This window comes from Oncorhynchus gorbuscha, linkage group LG15 (assembly GCF_021184085.1).
Source record: "Oncorhynchus gorbuscha isolate QuinsamMale2020 ecotype Even-year linkage group LG15, OgorEven_v1.0, whole genome shotgun sequence".
Classification (NCBI taxonomy): domain Eukaryota; kingdom Metazoa; phylum Chordata; class Actinopteri; order Salmoniformes; family Salmonidae; genus Oncorhynchus; species Oncorhynchus gorbuscha.
Window position 1 is genome coordinate 66,876,432 of NC_060187.1, and position 25,602 is coordinate 66,902,033.

Here is a 25,602-nt window from a genome sequence, read left to right on the forward strand (position 1 = left end):
TAGAACATCTGTGAGAGGGTGACTCCCTTATACCAGACTGGAGTTACTGAGTTACTGGGCAGTTCTGATCCCTCAAATCAGATATATACTCAGGAGTTGAGAATATAAACAGAATAATTAACCATGCATCAAAGAATGTCAACATGTGTGACAAAATACTTGTCACAGCTTCCTTTAGTAAGTTATGGTTGAGGTGAACTTTCCTAGACAACTACATGGTTGTTAATTGCCTCTATCAAACTGGTAGACCCTTGAGCTTGCACCTGACAGGATATGCATTGATTTAACTGTTAAACTGCACTCGTTGAGATTTGTTTAGCATCAAAGCCTGGTACACCACTAAATACCGAAACAATTTAGCAATAATCGAAGTTGCCTTGCATGCCATTTTCACATGCATGTAGGCTAGATAGAACAGTGTTCAATCTTTTTTTATTTTTTTTATTTCACCTTTATTTAACCAGGTAGGCAAGTTGAGAACAAGTTCTCATTTACAATTGCGACCTGGCCAAGATAAAGCAAAGCAGTTCGACAGATACAACAACACAGAGTTACACATGGAGTAAAACAAACATACAGTCAATAATACAGTATAAACAAGTCTATATACAATGTGAGCAAATGAGGTGAGAAGGGAGGTAAAGGCAAAAAAGGCCATGGTGGCAAAGTAAATACAATATAGCAAGTAAAACACTGGAATGGTAGTTTTGCAATGGAAGAATGTGCAAAGTAGACATAAAAATAATGGGGTGCAAAGGAGCAAAATAAATAAATAAATAAAATACAGTTGGGAAAGAGGTAGTTGTTTGGGCTAAATTATAGGTGGGCTATGTACAGGTGCAGTAATCTGTAAGATGCTCTGACAGTTGGTGCTTAAAGCTAGTGAGGGAGATAAGTGTTTCCAGTTTCAGAGATTTTTGCAGTTCGTTTGAGTCACTGGCAGCAGAGAACTGGAAGGAGAGGCGGCCAAAGAAAGATTTGGTTTTGGGGGTGACCAGAGAGATATACCTGCTGGAGCGTGTGCTACAGGTGGGAGATGCTATGGTGACCAGCGAGCTGAGATAAGGGGGGACTTTACCTAGCAGGGTCTTGTAGATGACATGGAGCCAGTGGGTTTGGCGACGAGTATGAAGCGAGGGCCAGCCAACGAGAGCGTACAGGTCGCAATGGTGGGTAGTATATGGGGCTTTGGTGACAAAACGGATTGCACTGTGATAGACTGCATCCAATTTGTTGAGTAGGGTATTGGAGGCTATTTTGTAAATGACATCGCCAAAGTCGAGGATTGGTAGGATGGTCAGTTTTACAAGGGTATGTTTGGCAGCATGAGTGAAGGATGCTTTGTTGCGAAATAGGAAGCCAATTCTAGATTTAACTTTGGATTGGAGATGTTTGATATGGGTCTGGAAGGAGAGTTTACAGTCGAATCAGACACCTAAGTATTTGTAGTTGTCCACGTATTCTAAGTCAGAGCCGTCCAGAGTAGTGATGTTGGACAGGCGGGTAGGTGCAGGTAGCGATCGGTTGAAGAGCATGCATTTAGTTGTACTTGTGTTTAAGAGCAATTGGGGGCCACGGAAGGAGAGTTGTATGGCATTGAAGCTTGCCTGGAGGGTTGTTAACACAGTGTCCAAAGAAGGGCCGGAAGTATACAGAATGGTGTCGTCTGCGTAGAGGTGGATCAGGGACTCACCAGCAGCAAGAGCGACCTCATTGATGTATACAGAGAAGAGAGTCGGTCCAAGAATTGAACCCTGTGGCACCCCCATAGAGACTGCCAGAGGTCCGGACAGCAGACCCTCCGATTTGACACAATGAACTCTATCAGAGAAGTAGTTGGTGAACCAGGCGAGGCAATCATTTGAGAAACCAAGGCTGTCGAGTCTGCCGATGAGGATGTGGTGGTTGACAGAATCGAAAGCCTTGGCCAGATCAATGAATACGGCTGCACAGTAATGTTTCTTATCGATGGCGGTTAAGATATCGTTTAGGACCTTGAGCGTGGCTGAGGTGCACCCATGACCAGTTCTGAAACCAGATTGCATAGCAGAGAAGGTATGGTTAGATTCGAAATGGTCGGTAATCTGTTTGTTGACTTGGCTTTCGAAGACCTTAGAAAGGCATGGTAGGATAGATATAGGTCTGTAGCAGTTTGGGTCAAGAGTGTCCCCCCCTTTGAAGAGGGGGATGACCGCAGCTGCTTTCCAATCTTTGGGAATCTCAGACGACACGAAAGAGAGGTTGAACAGGCTAGTAATAGGGGTGGCAACAATTTCGGCAGATAATTTTAGAAAGAAAGGGTCCAGATTGTCTAGCCCGGCTGATTTGTAGGGGTCCAGATTTTTCAGCTCTTTCAGAACATCAGCTGAATGGATTTGGGAGAAGGAGAAATGGGGAAGGCTTGGGCGAGTTGCTGTTGGGGGTGCAGTGCTGTTGACCGGGGTAGGAGTAGCCAGGTGGAAAGCATGGCCAGCCGTAGAAAAATTCTTATTGAAATTTTCAATTATGGTGGATTTATCAGTGGTGACCGTGTTTCCTATCTTCAGTGCAGTGGGCAGCTGGGAGGAGGTGTTCTTATTCTCCATGGACTTTACAGTGTCCCAGAACTTTTTTGAGTTCGTGTTGCAGGAAGCAAATTTCTGCATGAAAAAGCTAGCCTTGGCTTTTCTAACTGCCTGTGTATAACGGTTTCTAGCTTCCCTGAATAGCTGCATATCACGGGGGCTGTTCGATGCTAATGCAGAACGCCATAGGATGTTTTTGTGTTGGTTAAGGGCAGTCAGGTCTGGGGAGAACCAAGGGCTATTATCTGTTCCTGGTTCTAAATTTCTTGAATGGGGCATGTTTATTTAAGATGGTTAGGAAGGCATTTAAAAAAATATCCAGGCATCCTCTACTGACGGGATGAGATCAATATCCTTCCAGGATACCCCGGCCAGGTCGATTAGAAAGGCCTGCTCGCTGAAGTGTTTCAGGGAGCGTTTTACAGTGATGAGTGGAGGTCGTTTGACCGCTGACCCATTACGGATGCAGGCAATGAGGCAGTGATTGCTGAGATCTTGGTTGAAGACAGCAGAGGTGTATTTAGAGGGGAAGTTGGTTAGGATTATATCTATGAGGGTGCCCGTGTTTAAGGCTTTGGGGGGGGTACCTGGTAGGTTCATTGATAATTTGAGTGAGATTGAGGGCATCAAGTTTAGATTGCAGGATGGCTGGGCAATTACTGTAGAATCTGAGGGCAATTACTTTGATTCATTTGAAGCTATGGGCTACATCTTGTTTATAAAGTATTTTATCAAAAACAATTGAGTAATAGGGCGCATAGGGTTATGATAAACTGATGTCTGAAATCAGATAAAGGCTTTTTCTAGGAGATAACACATATTTAAAACTACTAAATGTATACATAGCAAAACCTAAAAAGTTATAAGGACGGTATGCCTGGTTTTGTAAAGCTATTAGCTTTATATTAAGTCTAAATAATTGTTCTCACATCATAGCCTACACTCAAAAGTCATTTTGGAAAACGTGGTGCACTGTCTGGCTGTAGCCGATATAATTTAACATGGATTCAAATTTGTTGCGGCTACAAAAACATATTTGACATCTGCCTAAATACAATACAATTACCTTAAATGGAGTTTTCTCCCTCCATGTCAAACTCTGGTTTATTACGACGTCTTGGCACTTGTGACTGTCAGTGACTGAGGTGAAATATCAGCTGCGAGGCTCGAGTTGTGTGGGCAGAGGTACTGATGGGCATGCGAAACCCGCGAAAAGGCAACGCGTGGTTCACGAAAGCCGGGGATATCGACCAAAAAAACGTCAATTGTGTTTTTCCTTTTAGTTGCGCCCAAAGAAATAAGAAACAAATCAAATTGGAAAATCAACAGAATAAATGTCCAGCCATAGTACTAGCTCCCACCTCTTATTACCAAAGAAAACAGACTGGACAAAGTTGACGTTGGCTTTCCTGATTCAATTATTTTAGGCTAAGCCATGACAGTCGGTTATTTGCTGTGTCAGACAAAGTAGCCTATCTCTGCAGAAAATGTGCCTGTTGTTTCATAGTTGTAGCATGAGAAGGTGTAACTTTTTGCCTGAATTAGAAAATAGTCCAAGGAAAGGCTAGCAAAGTACCAGCACCGCTCAGCACCTTTAGCCGTGTTGCAGGTTTCCAACTCAGGGAAGCTGATTCTAAGCCTGCGTGGGTCAGCTGTTGAACTCCAGGGTCAGGAAATCCCACCGCATCAAGTAGAGAAAGCGAGATGACAAAAGTAGTGTGCCGTCACACACCAGGAAAATCCTCTTCAGCCACGGGTCAAAGAAACACGCGCACCCACACTCTGCTTCCCTTCGTCTGGTCTGAGGGTGTGTTCGGCGCCTCACACAGCTGTAGATCCCCTATTGTTTGTGTGTGTATGTCTGGTTTCATGACTGTATTCCTGTCTGTCTATTTCAGTGTTGCGCTGGATAGCCTGAGGCAGCCTTGGCCAGTCGGAGTAGAGACTGACTGCCTGACGCTGGAACAGTGTGTCTGTGCTTGTATGAAAGTGTGTGTGTTCATCTCGTGGCGCTGTCTTACTCCGGCACAGGGGTAGGCTTTCGTTTCCACTGGAGCGGGAGGGAGGAGAGAGATAATGCGAGAGAGGAGTGGATCTATTATACAAATATTTCGATTCAATTAGCTTTATTGGCATGACGTAACAATGTACATATTACCAGTTCAATACAAATATTTCTTATCAAGCAATTAGCACAGTGGTAAATCATTCTACCATAGAGGATCTGTATTTAAAAACATGTCCAACAGTCTATGTTGAGAGAAATTATACCAGTTGTTGAGTGCATGCATCTTTCTCATAAAATATCGGGGGTTGAACATGTATATCAGGTCACACACACACAGTGCGTTTACATGCACAGTAATAATTATAGATTAAATTGATTATGGCAGTAGGCAGATTATGCAATAATCATGTAAAAAAAACATACTCTGTTTGTCTTCATCGGCGTAAAGTCAAAATCGAAGTAAGCATACACCAACTAAAACACCAGTAATCTTTCGAATTAGGCAGATCTAAACACCGGCGTTCCAGCTGTGCATTTGATCTGTGGATGTGCTAGCACTAGTTTAGAGAGCCTACCTCTTTGAAGTGAGTTCCGAACAACTGAATGTATGCGTTTAGTAGTTTTAACAAACAGACTTTATATGTCCGAACTCAGAATCAAATATGCATCCCAAAAATAACACAGTCGCTGTTGTAGAACGTTTATTTTGATTGCCGATTTTCTGCGTTTATCAGAGTGCCATCAAGCCTGATTTCAGATGTGTCCATGTAAACAGGATTATTAGGGAGAATCGTTCTTCTTGCAATACATATAGGTTAACTAACATAACATTTCAGTCGAACTGTTATATTAATCTGACTATCCACAATAATGTCATTATTGTGTGCAGGTAACCATACTGTTTGTGACATGTGAAGGCCATGATCAGGGCCACCTGACTACTGCATTTGGGGCCAAGGGGCAACGACCTCCAGGAGCCCACTGAGGGGGTCAGGAAATCAGCTAACTTCCTGCATTTCAACACATATTGCCATGGTGCAGAGAAAAAAATGTAGTTTCAAAGCACATTTCCTGCAATTCTACACTGTTGCCACAGGCCAGGGGAAAAATGTGCTGTTTTACAGCTCATCTCATGCTTTTATTTACATTTTGCCATGAGGCTGAGACCAAATGTCGCAGTTTCAAAGCTAATTTCCTGCAATGCTACACATCTTTCTATCATATGCTATCTGGGGGCCCCTGACCCTGGAGGTACGTGCTCTGCATCCCGGGGTACATGCTCTGCATCCCCGTTTGGTAAAAAATGAAAAGGCCAAAACAAAATGCACACAGCAGGAACTCAAAATCCAAAAACACCTCACGGCCATCTAAAAAACATTTTAAATTAAGTACTTAATAAAATAGACTAGTATTATACAGAATATACAGAACTCACATTTCATTCATTCATTCTGAGCAGCACATCTGTCCAGTGAGGAGACATCAGTTGAACGGTTTTAAACTAGGCAGTATTTTAGTCCCCGATCTCTGGAGGCATGACGGTGCTGTATGAGTGCCCAATCTCTTCGTGGTCAAACTGCCACTGAGCTGATTCCTTACCGCGGGATCATCACAGCTATTAGATTTAAAACGGAAACACTGTCTCTCCGCCTCAGATAGCCTAGTGGTTAAAAGCGTTGGGCCAGTCGCTGGTTCCAATCCCTGAGCCAGCAAGGTGGGAAAATGTTGTTCTGTCCTTGAGCAAGGCAGTTAACAACTGCTCCCTGGGTGCTGATGACGTGGATGTCCATTAAGGAATCCCCTCGCACCTCTCTGATTCAGAGGGGTTGGGTTAAATGCAGAAGACACATTTCGGTTGAAAGCATTCAGTTGTGCAACTGACTACCTATCCCCCTTTCCCTATTTTGTGCATGTCGTCATAACTCTCACTCGTGTAAAATGTATGATTGTCATGTCTTTTCAAAAATATTTTCCACCCATCTTCATTGTGTCAAGACAAAAGTGTTGCTTGGTGACTGACTGACAACCTACTGCCATTTCTTCATCGTCAGGCATATGTAATAGCAGAGAGACATTTCTTGAGACCTGGTGTGGGCAGATAACATTTATTGCCTTCCGATATTCAATTTAAAATCAAGCTATATATGGTCCTTCTGTAGCTCAGTTGGTACATTATAGCTGTTTAGGTGAAGCAAAATGCCGTTTTGAGTGTAAAATGCATTCTGTACATTTCCATGTGAAAGCCATTAACATTGTGGCCGCTCTAATCCTGCCTCTGTTCCCTGAAGAGCTGTTGAATCCTGCAGTCTTATCCTCACCCCATTGTCTTCCTTCCCCCTCACATTTTTGTGTTATTCTTTCCTCAGCTTATCTTTCCTCTCTATGCCCTCTTATCCAACAGCAGTTTACAGATCAATAAACTCAACAAATCCCTTTGACAAACAAACAAATAATTCTAGGAGAAAAACAAGAAAGGGAGACGCCCCACGTAAATCACATTTGCCAATGAACTGGCTTTCAACCAAGAGGTTTATCTCCCTTGTGGCCAAGATGACACCAGTGCTGTGCCATGTCGGTTTCCCTCGCCTCTGCCCTGCTCACTTATAGACATGCAGAGACAGAGCACATGTAAAATGCAGAGAAAGTACAACTTAACAGGATGCAACAGTTGTAACCTATTAACACACACTTCTCTCCTTTCTATATTTCCCTTTATTTCCCCATATCTATATCTAACACACTCATTATCGAATTCTCCCCCAGAATCACTGTCCCTTTTTCTTCCATCCCTAAATTACTCCCCAAGGCTGTGGTTTGAGAACACATCCCCAATTACAGTGCCTTCAGAAAGTATTCATAACCTCTGAAATATTCCACATTGTGTTATAGCCTGAATTCTAAATTGATAAATAGATTTTGTTTCCCCATCTACATACAATACTCCATAATCACATGACAAAGTGAAAACATGTTTTTAGAAATGTTTGGAAATTTATTGAAAATAAAATACAGAAATATCTAATTTACAAAAGTATTCACACCGAGTCAATACATGTTAGAATCATGTTTGGCAGCGATTACAGCTGTGAGTCTTTCTAGGTAAGTCTCTAAGAGCTTTGCACATCTGGATTGTACAATATTTGCACATTATTATTACAAAAATTATTCAAGGTCTGCCAAGTTGGTTGTTGATCATTGCTAGACAGCCATTTTCAAGTTTTGTCATAGATTTTGAAGCCGATTCAAGTCCAAACTGTAACTAGGCCTCTCATGAACAGTCAATGTTGTCTTGGTAAGCAACTCCAGTGTATATGGTCCTTCTGTAGCTCAGTTGGTAGAGCATGGCGCTTGTTAAGCCAGGGTAGTGGGTTCGATTCCCGGGACCACCCATATGTAGAATGTATGCACACATGACTGTAAGTCGCTTTGGATAAAAGCGTCTGCTAAATGGCATATATTATTATTATATTATATTTGGCCTTGTGTTTTAGGTTATTATCATGCTGAAAGATGAATTTGTCTCCCAATGTCTGTTGGAAGGCATACTGAACTAGGTTATCCTATATGATTTTGCCTGTGCGTAGCGCTTTTCCATGTATTTTTATTCTATTACTTTAGTGCCTTGTTGCAAACAGGTATCACGACTCCTACCGAAGGTGGCTCCTCTTCCTGTTTGGGCGGAGCTCGGCAGTTGTCGTCACCGGTCTACTAGCTGCCACCGATCCCTTTTCCCTTTTCTGTTGGTTATGTCTTATTGGTTACACCTGTTTCTTGTTTAGGTTTTTAGTTGGGCTATTTAAGCCGGTAAGGCCCGCCTGCTCTTTGTGCGGGCTTATTTTTCCCCTGTTGTTGGTGTGTGGTAGTGCGTTTCAGTTGAGTTTTTTCTCCAGACTGGTTAGGTCCTGTTTTTGGGCCTGTCGTTTATGTGTGCCCTGTATTGGCGTGTACTAATTACTCTATGCCGGAAATTAAAGCATTGTTCTGTACCTTCTGGCTCCTGCGCCAATCTCCGCACCCACTACGCCTAAGTGCGTCACAACAGGAAGCATGTTTTTCTTTTTTATTAGTCCTTCTTTTTACTCTTGTCATTTAGGTTAGTATTGTGGAGTAACTACAATGTTGTTGAGCCATCCTCAGTTTTCTATCACAACCATGAAACTCATGTCACCATTAGCCTCATGGTGAAATCCCTAAGCAGTTTCTTTCCTTTCCGGCAACTGAGTTAGGAAGGATGCCTGTCTATCTTTCTAGTGACTGGATGTATTAATACACCATCCAAAGTGTAATTAATAACTTCACCATGCTCAAAGGGATATTCAATGTGTGCTTTTAAAATGTATACTCATCTACCAATAGGTGCCCTTCTTTGCAAGGCATTGGGAAAACCTACCTGGTCTTTGTGGTTGAATCTGTGTTTGAAATCCACTGCTCGACTGAGGGACCTTACATATAATTGTATGTCTGGGTACAGAGACGAGGTAGTCAATCAAAAATAATGTTAAACACTAATATTGCACACAGTGTGAGTCCATGCTATTTGTGACTTGTGAAGCACATTTTTACTCCTAAACTTATTTAGGCTTGACATAACAAAGGGGTTGAATACTTATTGACTCAAGACATTTCAGCTATATATTTATATTAATTAAAAAATGTAAAATCTAAAAACATATACTGAACAAAAATATAAACGCAGCATGTAAGGAGTCGGTCCCATGACTGAAATAAAACATTTACATTTACATTTAAGTCATTTAGCAGACGCTCTTATCCAGAGCGACTTACAGATTGGTGCATTCACCTTATGACATCCATCTACTGCATCCTTATGTAATACATGTATCACTAGCCACTTTAACTATGCCACTTTGTTTACTTTGTCTACATACTCATCTCATATGTATATACTGTACTCGATACCATCTACTGTATGCTGCTCTGTACCATCACTCATTCATATATCTTTATGTACATATTCTTTATCCCCTTACACTGTGTATAAGACAGTAGTTTTGGAATTGTTAGTTAGATTACTTGTTGGTTATTACTGCATTGTCGGAACTAGAAGCACAAGCATTTCGCTACACTCGCATTAACATCTGCTAACCATGTGTATGTGACAAAGAAAATTTGATTTGATCGTGAGAAAACAAAAAGATAATTACTTGACACATTGGAAAGAATTAACAAAAAAACAGAGCAAACTAGAATGCTATTTGGCCCTAAACAGAGAGTACACAGCGGCAGAATACCTGACCACTGTGACTGACCCAAACTTAAGGAAAGCTTTGACTATGTACAGACTCAGTGAGCATAGCCTTGCTATTGAGAAAGGCCGCCGTAGGCAGACATGGAGTACACAATGTACCTGAATACCTGACTTTATGCTTTATTTTAAATGTTTCACTTTGCCAATAAAGTCCTTCGAATTGAAATGAATTGAGAGAAAGAGAGACTCAGTGAGCATAGCCTTGCTATTGAGAAAGGCCGCCGTAGGCAGACATGGCTCTCAAGAGAAGACAGGCTATGTGCTCACTGCCCACAAAATGAGGTGGAAACTGAGCTGCACTTCCTAACCTCCTGCCAATAGTATTATCATAGAGACACATATTTCCCTCAGATTAAATACAGACACACAAAGAATTAGAAAACAAATCCAATTCTGATAAACTCCCATATCTTTTGGGTGAAATACCACAGTGTTCCATCACAGCAGCAATACTTGTGACCTGTTGCCACAAGAAAAGGGCAAGCAGTGAAAAACAAATAACATTGTAAATACAACCTATATTTATGTTTAATTATTTTCCCATTTGTACTTTAACTATTTACACATCGTTACAACACTGTATATAGACATAATGACATTTGTAATATCTAAGATACCAGAAATGTTCCATATGCACAAAAAGCTTATTTCTCTCAAATTTTGTGCACAAATTTGTTTACATCCCTGTTAGTGAACATTTCTCCTTTGCCAAGATAATCCATCCACATGACAGGTGTGGCATATCAAGAAGCGGATTAAACAGCATGATCGTTACACAGGTGCACCTTGTGCTGGGGACATTAAAAGGCCACTAAAATGTGCAATTTTGTCAGTCAATACAATGCCACAGATGTCTCAAAAGAGGGAGTGTGCAATTGGTATGCTGACTGCACAAATTTAAATGTTAATTTCTCTACCATAAGTCGCCTCCAACGTCATTTTAGAGAACTTGGAACTATGTCCAACCGGCCTCACAACCACATACCACGTGTGACCACGCCAGCTCAGGACCTTCAAATGTGGCTTCTTCACCTGCGGGATCGACTGAGACCAGCCACCCGGACAGCTGATGAAACTGAGGAGTATTTCTGTCTGTGGTACAGCCCTTTTGTGGGGAAAAACTAATTCTGATTGGCTGGGACTGGCTCCCAAATGGGTGGGCCTATGTATGTTGCATATTGCATATATATTTTTGTTCAGTATAATTCCACTTTGACATTATGGGTTATTGTGTCTAGGCCAGTGACAAACAATCTATATTTAATCCATTTTAATTTCAGGCTGTAACACAAAATGTGGAAAAAGTCAAGGGGTGTGAATACTTTCTGAAGGCACTGTATTTTGTGCTAGCATAGACTAGCAGATGCTGCTATATACCCTTTTCACTTGCTTGATCACTGAATATTTCATATTTAACTATGACCTTCAGATCAAAGCCAAACGGTAACAAGAAAACCTTTTCTTGTTCCACTGCAGACGAGGGAAAACATGGAGAGCTCTGGCACTGTGCCACCATAGCATTGAACATGATTTCCTCGGTCTCTGTTAGCACATTTCCATCCACAGTCATATCGTACAACAACAAAAAAATCAGATCATTTTGTGTCTGTAAAATTAAGTATGCGAGAAATAGCGGTAGAATTTCCATTATTCGCAAATATTGATATAATAACCATCATATTGAAGCAAACTTAGAGTCATTCAATATGGCGGTTGGTCCATGACTCAGGAAACTATACCATTTATTATGCTAAAGATTAAATAAGTTATGATGAACTTCATAGGGTTGTGAAAGTGGACGATGATGAGCTTGATGCTCCTTTCCAATAAATATCAAGGGTCTTGACATGATGAACAATGCTTGACTGCCATTTAACAAATAAAACAATTCTTGCTCTTATCCATAATAATCTCAACATGTAGACTAGCCTACCTGCACTGTATCTGCAAGCTGTTGGCTAGAGTGCACGTGCCAAAACCAGAGTAGACCAATTTTGACCTCTGTTCCTGCCTTATATTTCCTTCCTCAGTTTTGCTAAAACAGACAAATCCGTGCAAGGAAGGGGTTAGTGGTGGGGAGGGATGTCCATTAGTGGGTTAACAAAGTGTGAAAGTCTGTCATGTCAGCTTCCTCTCTGGTGCCCTCTAGCCCTGCACCTCTCTCTGCTTATCAGGGAAAGTGGAGGAAGGAGTACCCAAGAACAGATTACTGCACCACTCCTCAGGGCTCCATGCTAAGCAAATCTAAGTGCGGCTTTGGTAATTTTTCCATGTACTGTAGTTTCCAGTATTGGGCTATTGTAGGATAAATAGGAGTACCCAATACAGCCAAGATATATATGGTATATACAGTTGAAGGAGGAAGCTTACATACACCTCAGCCAACTACATTTAAACTCAGTTTTTCACAATTCCTGACATTTAATCTTAGTAAAAATTCCCTGTTTTAGGTCAGTTAGGATCACCACTTTTTTTTAAAGAATGTGAAATGTCAGAATAATAGTAGAGAGAATTGTTTATTTCAGCTTTTATCTATTTCATCACATTCCCAGTGGCTAAAGACATTTACATACACTAGATTAGCATTTGGTAGCATTGCCTTTAAATTGTTTAACTTGGGTCAAGCGTTTTGGGTAGCCTTCCACAAGCTTCCCACAATAAGTTGTATGAATTTTGCCCATTCCACCTGACAGGCCTGGTGTAACTGAGTCAGGTTTGTAGGCCTCCTTGCTCGCACACACTTTTTCAGTTCTGCCCACAAATGTTCTATAGGATTGAGGTCAGGGCATTGTGATGGCCACTCCAATACCTTGACTTTGCTGTCCTTAAGCCATTTTGCCAGAACTTTGTAAGTATGCTTGATGTCATTGTCCATTTGGAATACCCATTTGTGACCAAGCTTTAACTTCCTGACTGATGTCTTGAGATGTTGCTTCAATATAACCACATAATTTCCCTACCTTATGATGTCATCTATTTTGTGAAGTGCACCAGACCCTCATGCAGCAAAGCACCCCAACAACATGATGCTGCCACTCTCGTGCTTCACGGTTGGGATGGTGTTCTTCGGCCTGCAATTCTCCCCCTTTTTCCTCCAAACATAGCGATGGTCATTATGGCCAAACAGTTCTATTTTTGTTTCATCAGACCAGAGGACATTTCTCCAAAAAGTACAATCTTTGTCCCCATGTGCAGTTGCAAACCATAGTCTGTCTTTTTTATGGTGGTTTTGGAGCAGTGGCTTCGTCCTTGCTGAATGGCCTTTCAGGTTATGTCGATATAGGACTCATTTTACTGTGGATATAGATACTTTTGTACATGTTTCCTCCAGCATCTTCACAGGGTCCTTTGCTGTTTTTCTGGGATTGATTTGCACTTTTCGCACCAAAGTACGTTCATATCTAGGAGATAGAACGCGTCTCCTTCCTGAGCGGTATGACGGCTGTGTGGTCCCATGGTGTTTATACTTGCATACTATTGTTTGTACAGATGAACGTGGTACCTTCAGGCGTTTGGGGAAAAAAAACATTTGAGGTCTTGGCTGATTTCTTTTGATTTTTCCACGATGTCATGCAAAGAGGCACTGAGTTTGAAGGTAGTCCTTGAAATACATCCACAGGTACACCTCCAATTATGTCAATTAGCCTATCAGAAGCTTCTAAAGCCATGACATCCTTTTCTGGATTGTTCCAAACTGGTTAAAGGCACAGTCAACTTAGTGTATGTAAACTTCTGACCCACTGGAATTGTGATACAGTGAATTATAAGTTAAATAGTCTGTAAACAATTGCTGGAAACATTGTGTCATGCACAAAGTAGATGTCCTAACCGACTTGCCAAAACTATAGTTTGTTAACAAGAAATTTGTGGAGTGGTTGAAAAACAAGTTTTAATGACTCCAACATAAGTGTATGAAAACGTACGACTTCAACTGTATGTAATTAATTTGATCTATATCAATGACCATATCACATTCACCGGGCTGCCAGTAGGAGACTAAACATTTCACAGATCACCACAAAAGAAGCTCATATAAGGTGCATTTTGTGCAGCATGAACAGATTATTTGGTTGGCAAAATGAATATGGCACTGGGACAGCAGTATACCCTGCTGCAAATTAGGTTTCTGTTACGTCTCACTGTTGTTCCCATGGGATGCCGACTGGGAGGGAAGAAGAGAGTTCTTGAGTGAAAGAACGACTCAGTTCACTCAATCTGTCAGCAGATTGTGTGCAAAATTCACATTCTATACCTTCCCTATCGGCTCAGGGCAAGATGCTCATCAGTGTCCCTGAAAGGCAACAAAACATATTAATGCTTGCTGTTGAGCGAATTTGACATTCTCTCATCTTCTTTCTGTGCTTCATAATTTTAGATATTTCTATGAGAATATACATTTGACACTATACTCAATAACACGACCATCAGTAACTCTTGTATTAGATTGGAAAGAAATCCTACTTTTTGAAATAAAAAGACAAGTCAGTTTTCTAAGTTTAAAAACTAGTTTAGGGTCACAAAGCCAGCACGCACTAAAAATAAATAGTAGAATAATCAACTATGTTAAAACGTTTTACTTGAACCAAAGCATGAATTTTTAATTCCATTACAGAATGTGAGACCTAACCTGGTGGAAACGGCGATGTAGGCTAGTATGTACCAGAGGAAAAGTCACGGCTCCATGATGATAGCAGACAGCCATGTTCAAAAGCTTGGGATGAGATGTCAGGTTGTTTTTTTGTTGAAAAGCATCAGATCTTTTTTTATTTACAGGCTGACACAATTACTGTATAATTGTATATGCCCTCTTTATAGCGTCCATGCCCTCTTTATAGCGTCCATGCCCTCTTTATAGCGTCCATGCCCTCTTTTTAGCGTCCATGCCCTCTTTTTAGCGTCCATGCCCTCTTTTTAGCGTCCATGCCCTCTTTATAGCGTTCATGCCCTCTTTTTAGCTTCCATGCCCTCTTTAGCGTCCATGCCCTCTTTTTAGCGTCCATGCCCTCTTTAGCGTCCATGCCCTCTTTAGCGTCCATGCCCTCTTTATAGCATCCATGCCCTCTTTATAGCGTCCATGCCCTCTTTATAGTGTCCATGCCCTCTTTATAGCGTCCATGCCCTCTTTATAGCGTCCATGCCCTCTTTATAGCGTCCATGCCCTCTTTATAGCGTCCATGCCCTCTTTTTAGCGTCCATGCCCTCTTTTTAGCGTCCATGCCCTCTTTTTAGCGTCCATGCCCTCTTTATAGCGTCCATGCCCTCTTTTTAGCTTCCATGTCCTCTTTAGCGTCCATGCCCTCTTTTTAGCGTCCATGCCCTCTTTAGCGTCCATGCCCTCTTTAGCGTCCATGCCCTCTTTATAGCATCCATGCCCTCTTTATAGCGTCCATGCCCTCTTTATAGCGTCCATGCCCTCTTTATAGCGTCCATGCCCTCTTTATAGTGTCCATGCCCTCTTTATAGCGTCCATGCCCTCTTTATAGCGTCCATGCCCTCTTTTTAGCGTCCATGCCCTCTTTTTAGCGTCCATGCCCTCTTTTTAGCGTCCATGCCCTCTTTATAGCGTCCATGCCCTCTTTTTAGCGTCCATGCCCTCTTTTTAGCGTCCATGCCCTCTTTATAGCGTCCATGCCCTCTTTATAGCGTCCATGCCCTCTTTTTAGCGTCCATGCCCTCTTTTTAGCGTCCATGCCCTCTTTTTAGCGTCCATGCCCTCTTTTTAGCGTCCATGCCCTCTTTTTAGCGTCCATGCCCTCTTTTTAGCGTCCATGCCCTCTTTTTAGCGTCCATGCCCTCTTTAGCGTCCATGCCCTCTTTAGCGTCCATGCCCTCCATTTCTACATCACCATCAACATCATCCACCTCCAATTCCAACATCTTCTCATACGCCTTCTCAGAAGGCTTCACTGTCACTCCATCCCACATGGATGTCTCCACCACCAGATCTGACCAGAGAGGACAGAACAGTTAAATGTGCGTGGAGGAGAAAGTTCAATCACGAATTGAACTTTGCATTGTTTGCTGTTTGGGGTTTTAGGCTGGGTTTCTGTACAGCACTTTGAGATATACTTGATTAGTGTCTGAGAGGAGATGAGATGATGATAATGTAAAGAAAAGTGATGTGCATTACCTTCCAAAGGGTCCTGTGTGCGTAGGGTCTCCACCACTTTGAGATATCAGCTGATGTACGAAGGGCTATATAAATAAATTTGATTTGATTTGAAATTTGATTTGAATAAAAGTGCTGTAAATGCCTCGTGTTCAGGTGAGTTGACTTACGGCTAGCGTCTCCATCCAGACCCAGAATCTTCATGGAGCCGCCATGAGACAGCAACCTCACCAGGGTCTGAGCAGTGAGGCACACCATGTCTTGGATAGAGCAAATATTATGTCAGCATCTTGGTATAATGTGGAGAACACACTGAAAATGTATTGTTTGATACCTTAGTATTACAAATTAGGCCACGACTACTGTCTTGCAGACTACAGTTTAGACCAGCAAATAAACATTTACATTACATTACATTTAAGTCATTTAGCAGACGCTCTTAACCAGAAATCAAACAATAATTCAAGATTGTGTTCAGAAAGTGCAGGTTTACACTCTTACAAGATAGGATAAGAGACGGGCTGGCGGGTATCATAGTGCTTTAGAGTGCTGAGCCAGTAACCGAAAGGTTGCTGGTTTGAATCCCAGAGCCGACTAGGTGAAAAATCTGTGGATGTGCCCCTGAGCAAGGCACTCAACCCTAATTGCTCCTGTTAAATCGCTCTCGATAAGATGACAAAAAATGTAAATGTAATGGAGAGGCCGGCAGGTTGCTCCAGGTTCATGACAGTAATACACGGTAGTGTCCATTCTCACCGGGGTCTGCGATCCCAGCTGAACCAGGCAAGAAAAGCCCTGATGACAGCATCTCCAGGCTCCATCTGAAGGTCACATTGAGAGCTTGTGGCTGTCTGCTGGGGTTGTTCATGACTGCAAAGTGACCCTGGACAGAGAGAGAGAGAGAGAGAGAAACAGATCATTTTCACCACGGAAAAACAGACTAAACTGGCTGGCAGGCAGCATCTTGTGCCAGTACGCATATATATAGTACACATAAGGCCATTTCTTCAGCCTTGTAAAGTGCAGTTTGCTTGGGTAATGAATGACACCCAGAGACTCTTGAGTGCGTATTCAACTGCTGAGCAAATCAAAACCTCTCCTCCAAATGAAGCTTGTCAGGAGCAGGCCCACTACATGAGGTCCAGGAAATCCACATTTTATGCCCACACTGAAGTCTAATGAGGACACTCTTCAGGTTCAACACGCAAACTCGCCAACGAAGACAACCAGTTTGCTAAAATAGGGTCAGGGCAGACATACAACATAAAATCGATAAATTGAGTGTATGCAGACAGCTGTGCATGGGGCTTACCAGTAAGTCCAACATCCAGGGGGTAAGGGGTTCAAACCCTGGGAAGCGGGTCCTCAGGTCCTTCAGCAAACGGACCAGGACCTCCAGAACCAGACCCCCCCCCCCTCCACACACACACACACACACACACACACACACACACACACACACACACACACACACACACACACACACACACACACACACACACACACACACACACACACACACACACACACACACACACACACACACACACACACACACACACACACGTTTGGATAGGTACATTTAACATCAACAATATTTCATTCCAAAATTGACCGGAAAAAAAATAAACTACTGATGAAGCCATAGGTGGGTGTGTGTTCGCAGTGGCAGCTCACGCGGAGTAGGAGGCATTTTCTTCAAACAAGCAAGCGTGGCGAACGGCAGCCAGGGAGTTCTGCAAGAGCTTCATATCGACTGTGGAGAAGGGAGGCAGACAAAATCACTCAATATATCTGGCTAAACCTGCCTGACATGGATGTTTTAGTCCCTCACGTCAGCTATAATAGCAATACTTCAGTGACTGGCTTCTTTGATCAGAGGGTACAGACAGTAGAGGTTCAAGGTTAACAGCTAAACCGTCCCCATATCTATGGCTGCCTCCATCCACCCTTCATCCTTCCATTCATTGTAAGAGTGTGACTGTTAATCCTCGCTAAACTACTGCGCACATCAGGCTCTAGCTTGCGCATGTTGTGGGGCACGGTGGCAATGAGGATCTTCACGGTGGCGTCGGCTAAATTGATCTCAAAGCCTGTCTCATTAGGCAGCATGGAGAGTACTGGGGAAACATATTCAAACACATACGGTAGATTACCAATGTCATAATCTTGGAAATCCAGACCTAAAATTGTGCGTAATTGCGTCAGATACTTGATTAGTGTCTGAGAGGAGATGAGATGATGATAATGTAAAGAAAAGTGATGTGCATTACCTTCCAAAGGGTCCTGTGTGCGTAGGGTCTCCACCACCTAGGTTCCCAGAGCGGTCAGTGTCTCCACTGGGAGAAACAGACATATTAGTGGTCAGTTTTGACTGTGTACCATCCACTACCCCATTTCCTCGGAGTAGTATTATCAAGTAATAGGGACATATAAATGCATTTAGGTAAAAACTTACCAGAAGGCAATATCTTCAGAATGACAGCAAGGTCTGCAACATTTGTGTCCTGTTGTTATGGTGCCTTTCTTGTAGGAGTCCACCGATCTCATTTCCTCAATTTCCTAGAGTTAGAAAAGTATGAAAACAACGTCATATTCAACTCAACTAACTTGTTTGAAATTCCCATATCCCTGCATTTGAGGATTCACCAAACTATTTCTCTGTTGAGATCAAATCTGACACTGTAGTACGTTCAGCTCCAGCTGAAACGATGACGTTGTCAATGACATTGGTGATTTTGATGACCAGTGACAAGATGGATGGCTAGAAGAGAGAGAGAAAAGGTTTTAAAACTACTGTCTGATTGCAGTTCTAATGTGCTAGTTTAATTGGTGTCATCCTGGATACTGGTTCAAAATGGGTTAAGAAACACGGGTCTATGCACACAGCTGGAGTGAAGTAACACATCAGGCACCACTAAACTATGGAGTAGGCTGCCACCAAGTGTCTGAAATCAAACTGCCATAAACACATACAACTTCTTGAGCACTTGACATCCACAACAGTTATTGCCCGTAAACATTGCAGACACATGCCAGATCTTACAACAATTAGGTATTTGTAATGGGAAATTATATTAAATATTTTCCTGTATTTGAGTTACTGTGGATATGGATTAATGGGTAATAAACATTTATTTGTATTTATTTAACTAAGCAAGCCAGTTATGAACAAATTCTTAACACAATTACAGCCTACCAAATGGCCTCCTGCGGGGACAGGAGCTGGGATAAAAATATAAGACAAAACACATCACGACAAGAGAGAGACAACACTACATAAAGAGAGACCTAAGACAACATAGCATGGCAGCAACACAGCATGGTAACAACAACACGGTAGAAGCACAAAACAGGGTAAATATTATTGGGCAGACAACAGCACAAAGGGCAAGAAGGCAGACTACAAATACATCACACAAAGCAGCCACAACTGTCAGTAAGAGCGTCCATGATTGAGTCTTTGAATGAAGCGATTGAGATAAAACTGTCCAGTTTAAGTGTTTGTTGCACCTCTTCAAAGGGGGAGACACTCTAGACCCAAACTGTTATAGACATATATCTATCCTACCCTGCCTTTCTAAGGTCTCCGAAAGCCAAGTCAACAAACAGATACCGACCATTTCGAATCCCACCGTACCTTCTCCGCTATGCAATCTGGTTTCAGAGCTGGTCATGGGTGCACCTCAGCCACGCTTAAAGTCCTAAACGATATCATAACCGCCATCGATAAGAGACAATACTGTGCAGCCGTATTTATCGACCTGGCCAAGGCTTTCGACTCTGTCAATCACCACATTCTTATTGGCAGACAACAGCCTTGAGTGTTGAGGATGATTGCCTCGCCTGGTGTCTTGTTTTGCACGCTTTGTACAAAATAATAAAATGCAGTACTACAGGATATTTCTTAATGTAGCTCTTTATTAGCTAGCTATAACATGTTCACGTATCTCCAACCATGATCAACTGACCATGACCTAACCATCTGGGTGGTCTTAACCAATCATAGCACAGTATGATACGGCGGTAAAATGCATCCAATTATAATTCAGTATGTTGACACATGAATATAACATCCCACTTCTTTTAAAACAAAATGTTTACATATTCTAAGCGTTTCTTTTGAATACATGCTCTGCAGGTTGAACTCAAGGTAAGTAACCATTTATATTGCCTAATACACCAACTGAATCAACATAGACTCTGAAACAATGATCCAACATACTGTTACGTTCGAACAAGGGATTCTCAGCAACTCAGCTTTCACAGAAGAAATGACATCTTAACATTTCAAACAAATACAATACCAAAGCATTTCAAGTGAACTTTCTATAACAATTTACAGTCTGGAACTCTTTTAGGGCAGCGATCCGCCTACCCTACACCCTTTGACATTTCACAGGTCTGGGACAGACCTGGGCTTGACCTCTCATCCTGACCTTCTGCGATATGATGCTGAGCATGCTTCTGTGTCAGTCAACAGCTCTTGTGGTGTTGCAGGTAAGTATGGTGTATGTTGTGCTGTGAGTAGTCCACCACGTTCTCTTTCAGGGGAACAGTTCATCTCATCAGTGTATTGGTTTTTTATGTGCAGTAGATGACAACGATTTTGGCGGTACACCGCTCCTTCTGCGGTGCGGACGTGATATGAACGTTCAGTGTCAGCTGGCTGGATGACGACTGCTGGCTTCCAGAGGCCATGCTCCTGGATTCTAACTGACTCTCCGTTGATCAGTGGTGGCAGTGGTCTAGCTGACCTGTCGTAGTATCGCTTTTGTTGCGGTTGCCTCGGTGCACGTTTGTCATGCATTTCCTTATAGCTGCTGGTTAGTGCTGGGAAGGTTTGAGCGAAGTCTACGGCTCATCAACAGCTGGGCTGGTGATTTGAAGTCCACTGGAGTGTTGCGGTATTCAAGGAGACTGTTGTAGGGGTCTCTCGTCTGCTTTTGCTTTGTCCATGAGTGATTTAGCAATCTGCACAGATTTTTCAGCAAAGCCATTACTTTGACAGTAATGTGGGCTTGTGGTGACATGTGTAAACTCCCATGCTTTTGTGAAGGATTCAAACTCATTTGATTTGTAACAGGGCCCATTGTCAGATATTAAAGTCTCAACAATACCATGCCTGGCAAAGGCTGCTTTCAGCTTGTGTATCACAGCTGCAGATGTGAAGCTTGTCGAGTTCGAAGTATCTGCTGTAGTGGTCCACTGTTACGATGTAGTCCTCGTTGTTCCAGGTGAACATAACGGTTGCCACGACCTGCCAGGGTTGGTCTGGGATACAGTGAGGTAACATTGGCTTTTTGGTGTTTGAGGGGCGTCGTTCAAGACATATGGCACATTTACCAACAATGTCTTCTATTTGTTTGCACATGCCGGGCCAAAAAAAAATGTCCCGTACTCTCTGTTTGCACTTTTCCATGCCCGTGTGTCCAGCATGGATCTTTGTCAAAATCTCTTCTCTGAGACTGGTAGGAATAATGATTTTCTCTCCTTTGAAAATTATTCCATTGATCTGTGATAGTTCATCACCATGGTTCCAGAATTCTGAGACGCTCTGAGGGCATTTTCACCTCTCCTCAGGCCATCCATCCTGTATGACTTTACTCACATGTGCGAGTTCTGAGTCCTTTTCTGTTTCTGCTTGGATCTCCTTCAGTTTTGTGTCACTAACTGGTAAGTTGCTGTACACAGTGTGCACTTGCATGTCCATGCCTTCACTGAGGCTGCTGTCCTTATAGGTAAGAAACTTCCTGGAGAGTGTCTTCGTACACTTCGTCGAGCGTGGTTAGTGTTCATCTTATTTAATAATAATCAAAACTGAACACTGAATAACAACAAAGAAACAACCGAAACAGTTCTGTCTGGTGCAGACACACAACGACTGAAAATAATCACCCACAAAACACAAAGGAAAACAGGCTACCTAAATATGGTTCTCAATCAGGGACAACGATTGACAGCTGCCTCTGATTTCAGGCCAAACACAGAAATAGAAAATCATAGAAAAACTAACATAGACAACCTCCCAACTCACGCCCTGACCATACAAAAACAAAAGACAAAACAAAGGAACTAAGGTCAAAACGTGACACTCTCACTGTTCAAATAAACCTACCATTAAAATTATAGACTGATCATTTCTTTGTCAGTGGGCAAACGCACAAAATCAGTAGGGGATCAAATACTTTTCCCCCTCACTGTACATCAATGATGTCTCTCTCGCTGCTGGTGATTTTCTGATCCACCTCTATGCAGACGACACCATTCTGTATACATCTGGCCCATCTTTGGACACAGTTTTAACTAACCTCCAGACGAGCTTCAATGCCATACAACTCTTCTTCTGTGGCCTCCAACTTCTCTTAAATGCAAGTAAAACTAAGTGCATGCTCTTCAACCGATCACTGCCCGCACCTACACGCCCGTCCAGCATCACGACTTAGAATATGTGTACAACTACAAATACCTAGGTGTATGGCTAGACTGTAAACTCTCCTTCCAGACTCACATTTAGCATCTCCAATCCAAAATTAAATCTAGAATCGGCTTCCTATTTCGCAACAAAGCATCCTTCACTCATGCAGCCAAACATACCCTTGTGAAACTGACCATCCTACCAATCCTCAACTTCGGTGATGTCCTCTATAAAATAGCCTCCAAAACTCTACTCAACAAATTGGAGGCAGTTTATCACGGTGCCATCCGTTTTGTCAGCAAAGCCTCATACTCGTCGCCAAACCCACTGGCTCCAGGTAATCTACATGTCTCTGCTAGGTAAAGCCCAGCCTTATTTCAACTCACTGGTCACCATAGCAGCACCCACCCATAGCACGCGCTCCAGCAGGTATATCTCACTGGTCACCCCAAAAGCCAATTCCTCCTTTGGTCGCCTCTCCTTCCAGTTCTCTGCTGCCAATGATTGGAACGAACTGCAAAAATCTCTGAAGCTGGAGACTCCTACCTCCCTCACTAGCTTTAAACACCAACTGTCAGAGCGGCAGCTCACAGATCACTGCACATAGCTCATCTGTAATTAGCCCATCCAATCTACTTCGTTCCCATACTGTATTTATTTATTTATCTTGCTCCTTTGCACCCCAGTACCTATACTTGTACATTCATCTTCTGTACATCCTATCATTCCAGTGTTTAATTGCTGTATTGTAATTACTTCACCACCATGGCCTATTTATTTGTATTTTTTATCTTTATTTAACTAGGCAAGTCAGTTAAGAACAAATTCTTACTTTCAATGATGGCCTAGGAACAGTGGGTTAACTGCCTGTTCAGGGGCAGAACGACAGATTTGTACCTTGTCAGCTCAGGGGTTTGAACTTGCAACCTTCCGGTTACTAGTCCAACGCTCTAACCACTAGGCTACCCTGCCTTACCTCTCTTATCCTACCTCATTTGCACATGCTGTATATAGATTTTTCTACTGTATTTTTGATTACATGTTTGTTTTATTCCATGTGTAACTCTTGTGTTGTTGTATGTGTCGAACTGCTTTGCTTTATATTGGCCAGGTCGCAGTTGAAAATGAGAACATGTTCTCAACTAGCCTACCTGGTTAAATAAAGGTGAAAAAAAATACATCTCCCCTCGACACACCATCTGATTCAAGCAGAACATCCAGTTCCACCATCTTCTCACTTGTGTTTTCCTGTTGACAGCGGCTTCTTCTTCTTTGGATTTTGATGGCAGACTACATCCTATAAGGTATACAGGAAGTACATGGGGGAATATAAATATATCTAAATAACACACAAAGGATAATTGGGCTAGGGGGTACAATATCACATTACACAAGGACCTGATGGGACATACATACACTTATAATTCTAACAGATTTTTTTGTTAGTAGAGTGTTTAATTGTCTTAAAATACAGTTCAATTTATTTTTGTAAGGTAAGAAAATGTGGTGTTTTGTTTGTAAATGTACATTTGCGAGTAGACATTTGGCCAAAAGAATAATGAAATGAATTACATAAAATTGTTTCAATTTATTTCTATCGTAGGTAAACAATCCAAGCAGTACATCTCTCCACAATAGTGTAAAATCTTCATAAATGTGTTCAATTATATATCTAATGATGTCTTGCCACAGTTTCCTTACATGAATACAATGCCAAAAAGATGCAACACCGTTTCTGGATGGAAATTACAAAAGATACAATTTGAGATTATGTTTTTCTTAAACTTCTTCATATAGTGGTTGGCAAGATAATATTTATGAATAATTTTAAACAAAACTTCTTTAATTTTGTTAACGAGTAGGTATGTGTATGGCAACATCCAAACTTTTTCCAACAGATACTATCAACAAAACCGTTCCAATAAGGCATGACATAAGGTCAACATCCTGCTGAGACAAGATTCGTATCACTCTGTTTTTGAATAGACCAAAAGAGAAACAAATACTAGTTGGCTCACCAATAAGATATTTATTATTTCGGAACCAATATTCTAAAAACAAATAATTATTTTTATACAATATATCCCGATTATTCCATATATAATATCTGTGTGGAGAAAAATTATGCTTATAAATTTAGGACCATGACAAGAAAACCTGCCGATGAAAAGCAGAGAGTTTCACTGGAACTTTGTCAATATTATAATTGCAAACCAACATGAAGTTAAGGCCACCAAAAGTAGAGAAGTCATGATGAGGAATACAATTCCACATAGAAGTGGGTCTTCTTAGGAATTGTTCTTTCCAATTGAACTTAAAAGTATTATTTAGGGTGGTAAAGTCCAGTAAATTCATTCCACCATACTCATAAGTGTTCATTACAACAGTTTAACAGTTTTCCTAATATATTGGGTATGGTTTCTCCACAGAAAGTTGAAAAGCATCTGCTCTATCTCTTTGCTTATTTTACCATCAAGAGATAAAGATAGAGCGCCATATGTTAGCCTAGAGATACTTTAATGCTCGTCGAAATGGGTAGACCAAGGCGCAGCGTGATTTGGGTTCATCATAATTTATTAGAATGTGAACCAGCAACAAAAACAATAAAGAGGATAAACCAAACAAACGAATGTACAGCCTTGTAAGGGCTCAAAAGCAACAATGGGAAATGGCTACCTAAATATGATCCCCAATCAGAGACAATAAACAGCTGCCTCTGATTGGGGACCATATCAGGCCACCATAGAAATACAATTCCCCTAGATAACCCACCCTAAATCACACCTGACCCAACCAACATAGAGAATAAACCGCTCTCTATGGTCAGAGTGTGACAGATACCTTCAGCTTTAGTTATTAGGACTCTTCCTTTTAAAGTTAAGTCACTCTGTAGCCATTGATTTAGCTTCTTCTGGGGGGTTTTAATAAGAGGGTTAAAATTTAGTAAGCCTCTAGACTTCTGATCCTTAGTAATGGTTATGCCTAAATATGTAAGTTCTTCATTCACTGGAATACCATAATATGAATGTGTCACAATCTTTGACAGCCATGAGTTCACGTGTATTCATGTTAAGATATAAACCAGACGCTTTGGGAAAGGATAGTATCACATTGATCGATATGGGAATTTGGTTAGCGTCTTTCAGAAAAAGTGTAGTATTGCCAGCCAGCTGGCTTTTAATAATTTCTTTACCAGCTATGGAAATACCTTGTACAGGACTATTAGTTAAAGAA

At 41.8% G+C, this 25,602-nt stretch overlaps 1 protein-coding gene and 1 pseudogene across 2 annotated transcripts in view; both read right to left on the reverse strand.

Annotated features, from left to right (window-relative positions):
- The window catches only part of LOC123997817 (atrial natriuretic peptide receptor 1-like), an 84,844-nt gene extending 80,281 nt beyond the window's left edge, over positions 1 to 4,563 (reverse strand). Inside the window, exon 1 of one of the 2 annotated variants that reach the window (XM_046302394.1) lies at positions 4,157 to 4,563. The gene's annotated coding sequence lies outside the window, so the exon portion shown is untranslated. Of the gene's footprint in view, positions 1 to 3,630 lie in introns of both variants that reach the window. The other variant, XM_046302393.1, reaches the window with a different exon arrangement.
- Positions 4,564 to 15,442: 10,879 nt separating this feature from the next.
- Positions 15,443 to 21,663, reverse strand: LOC123997308 (annotated as a pseudogene).
- Positions 21,664 to 25,602: the final 3,939 nt, after the last annotated feature.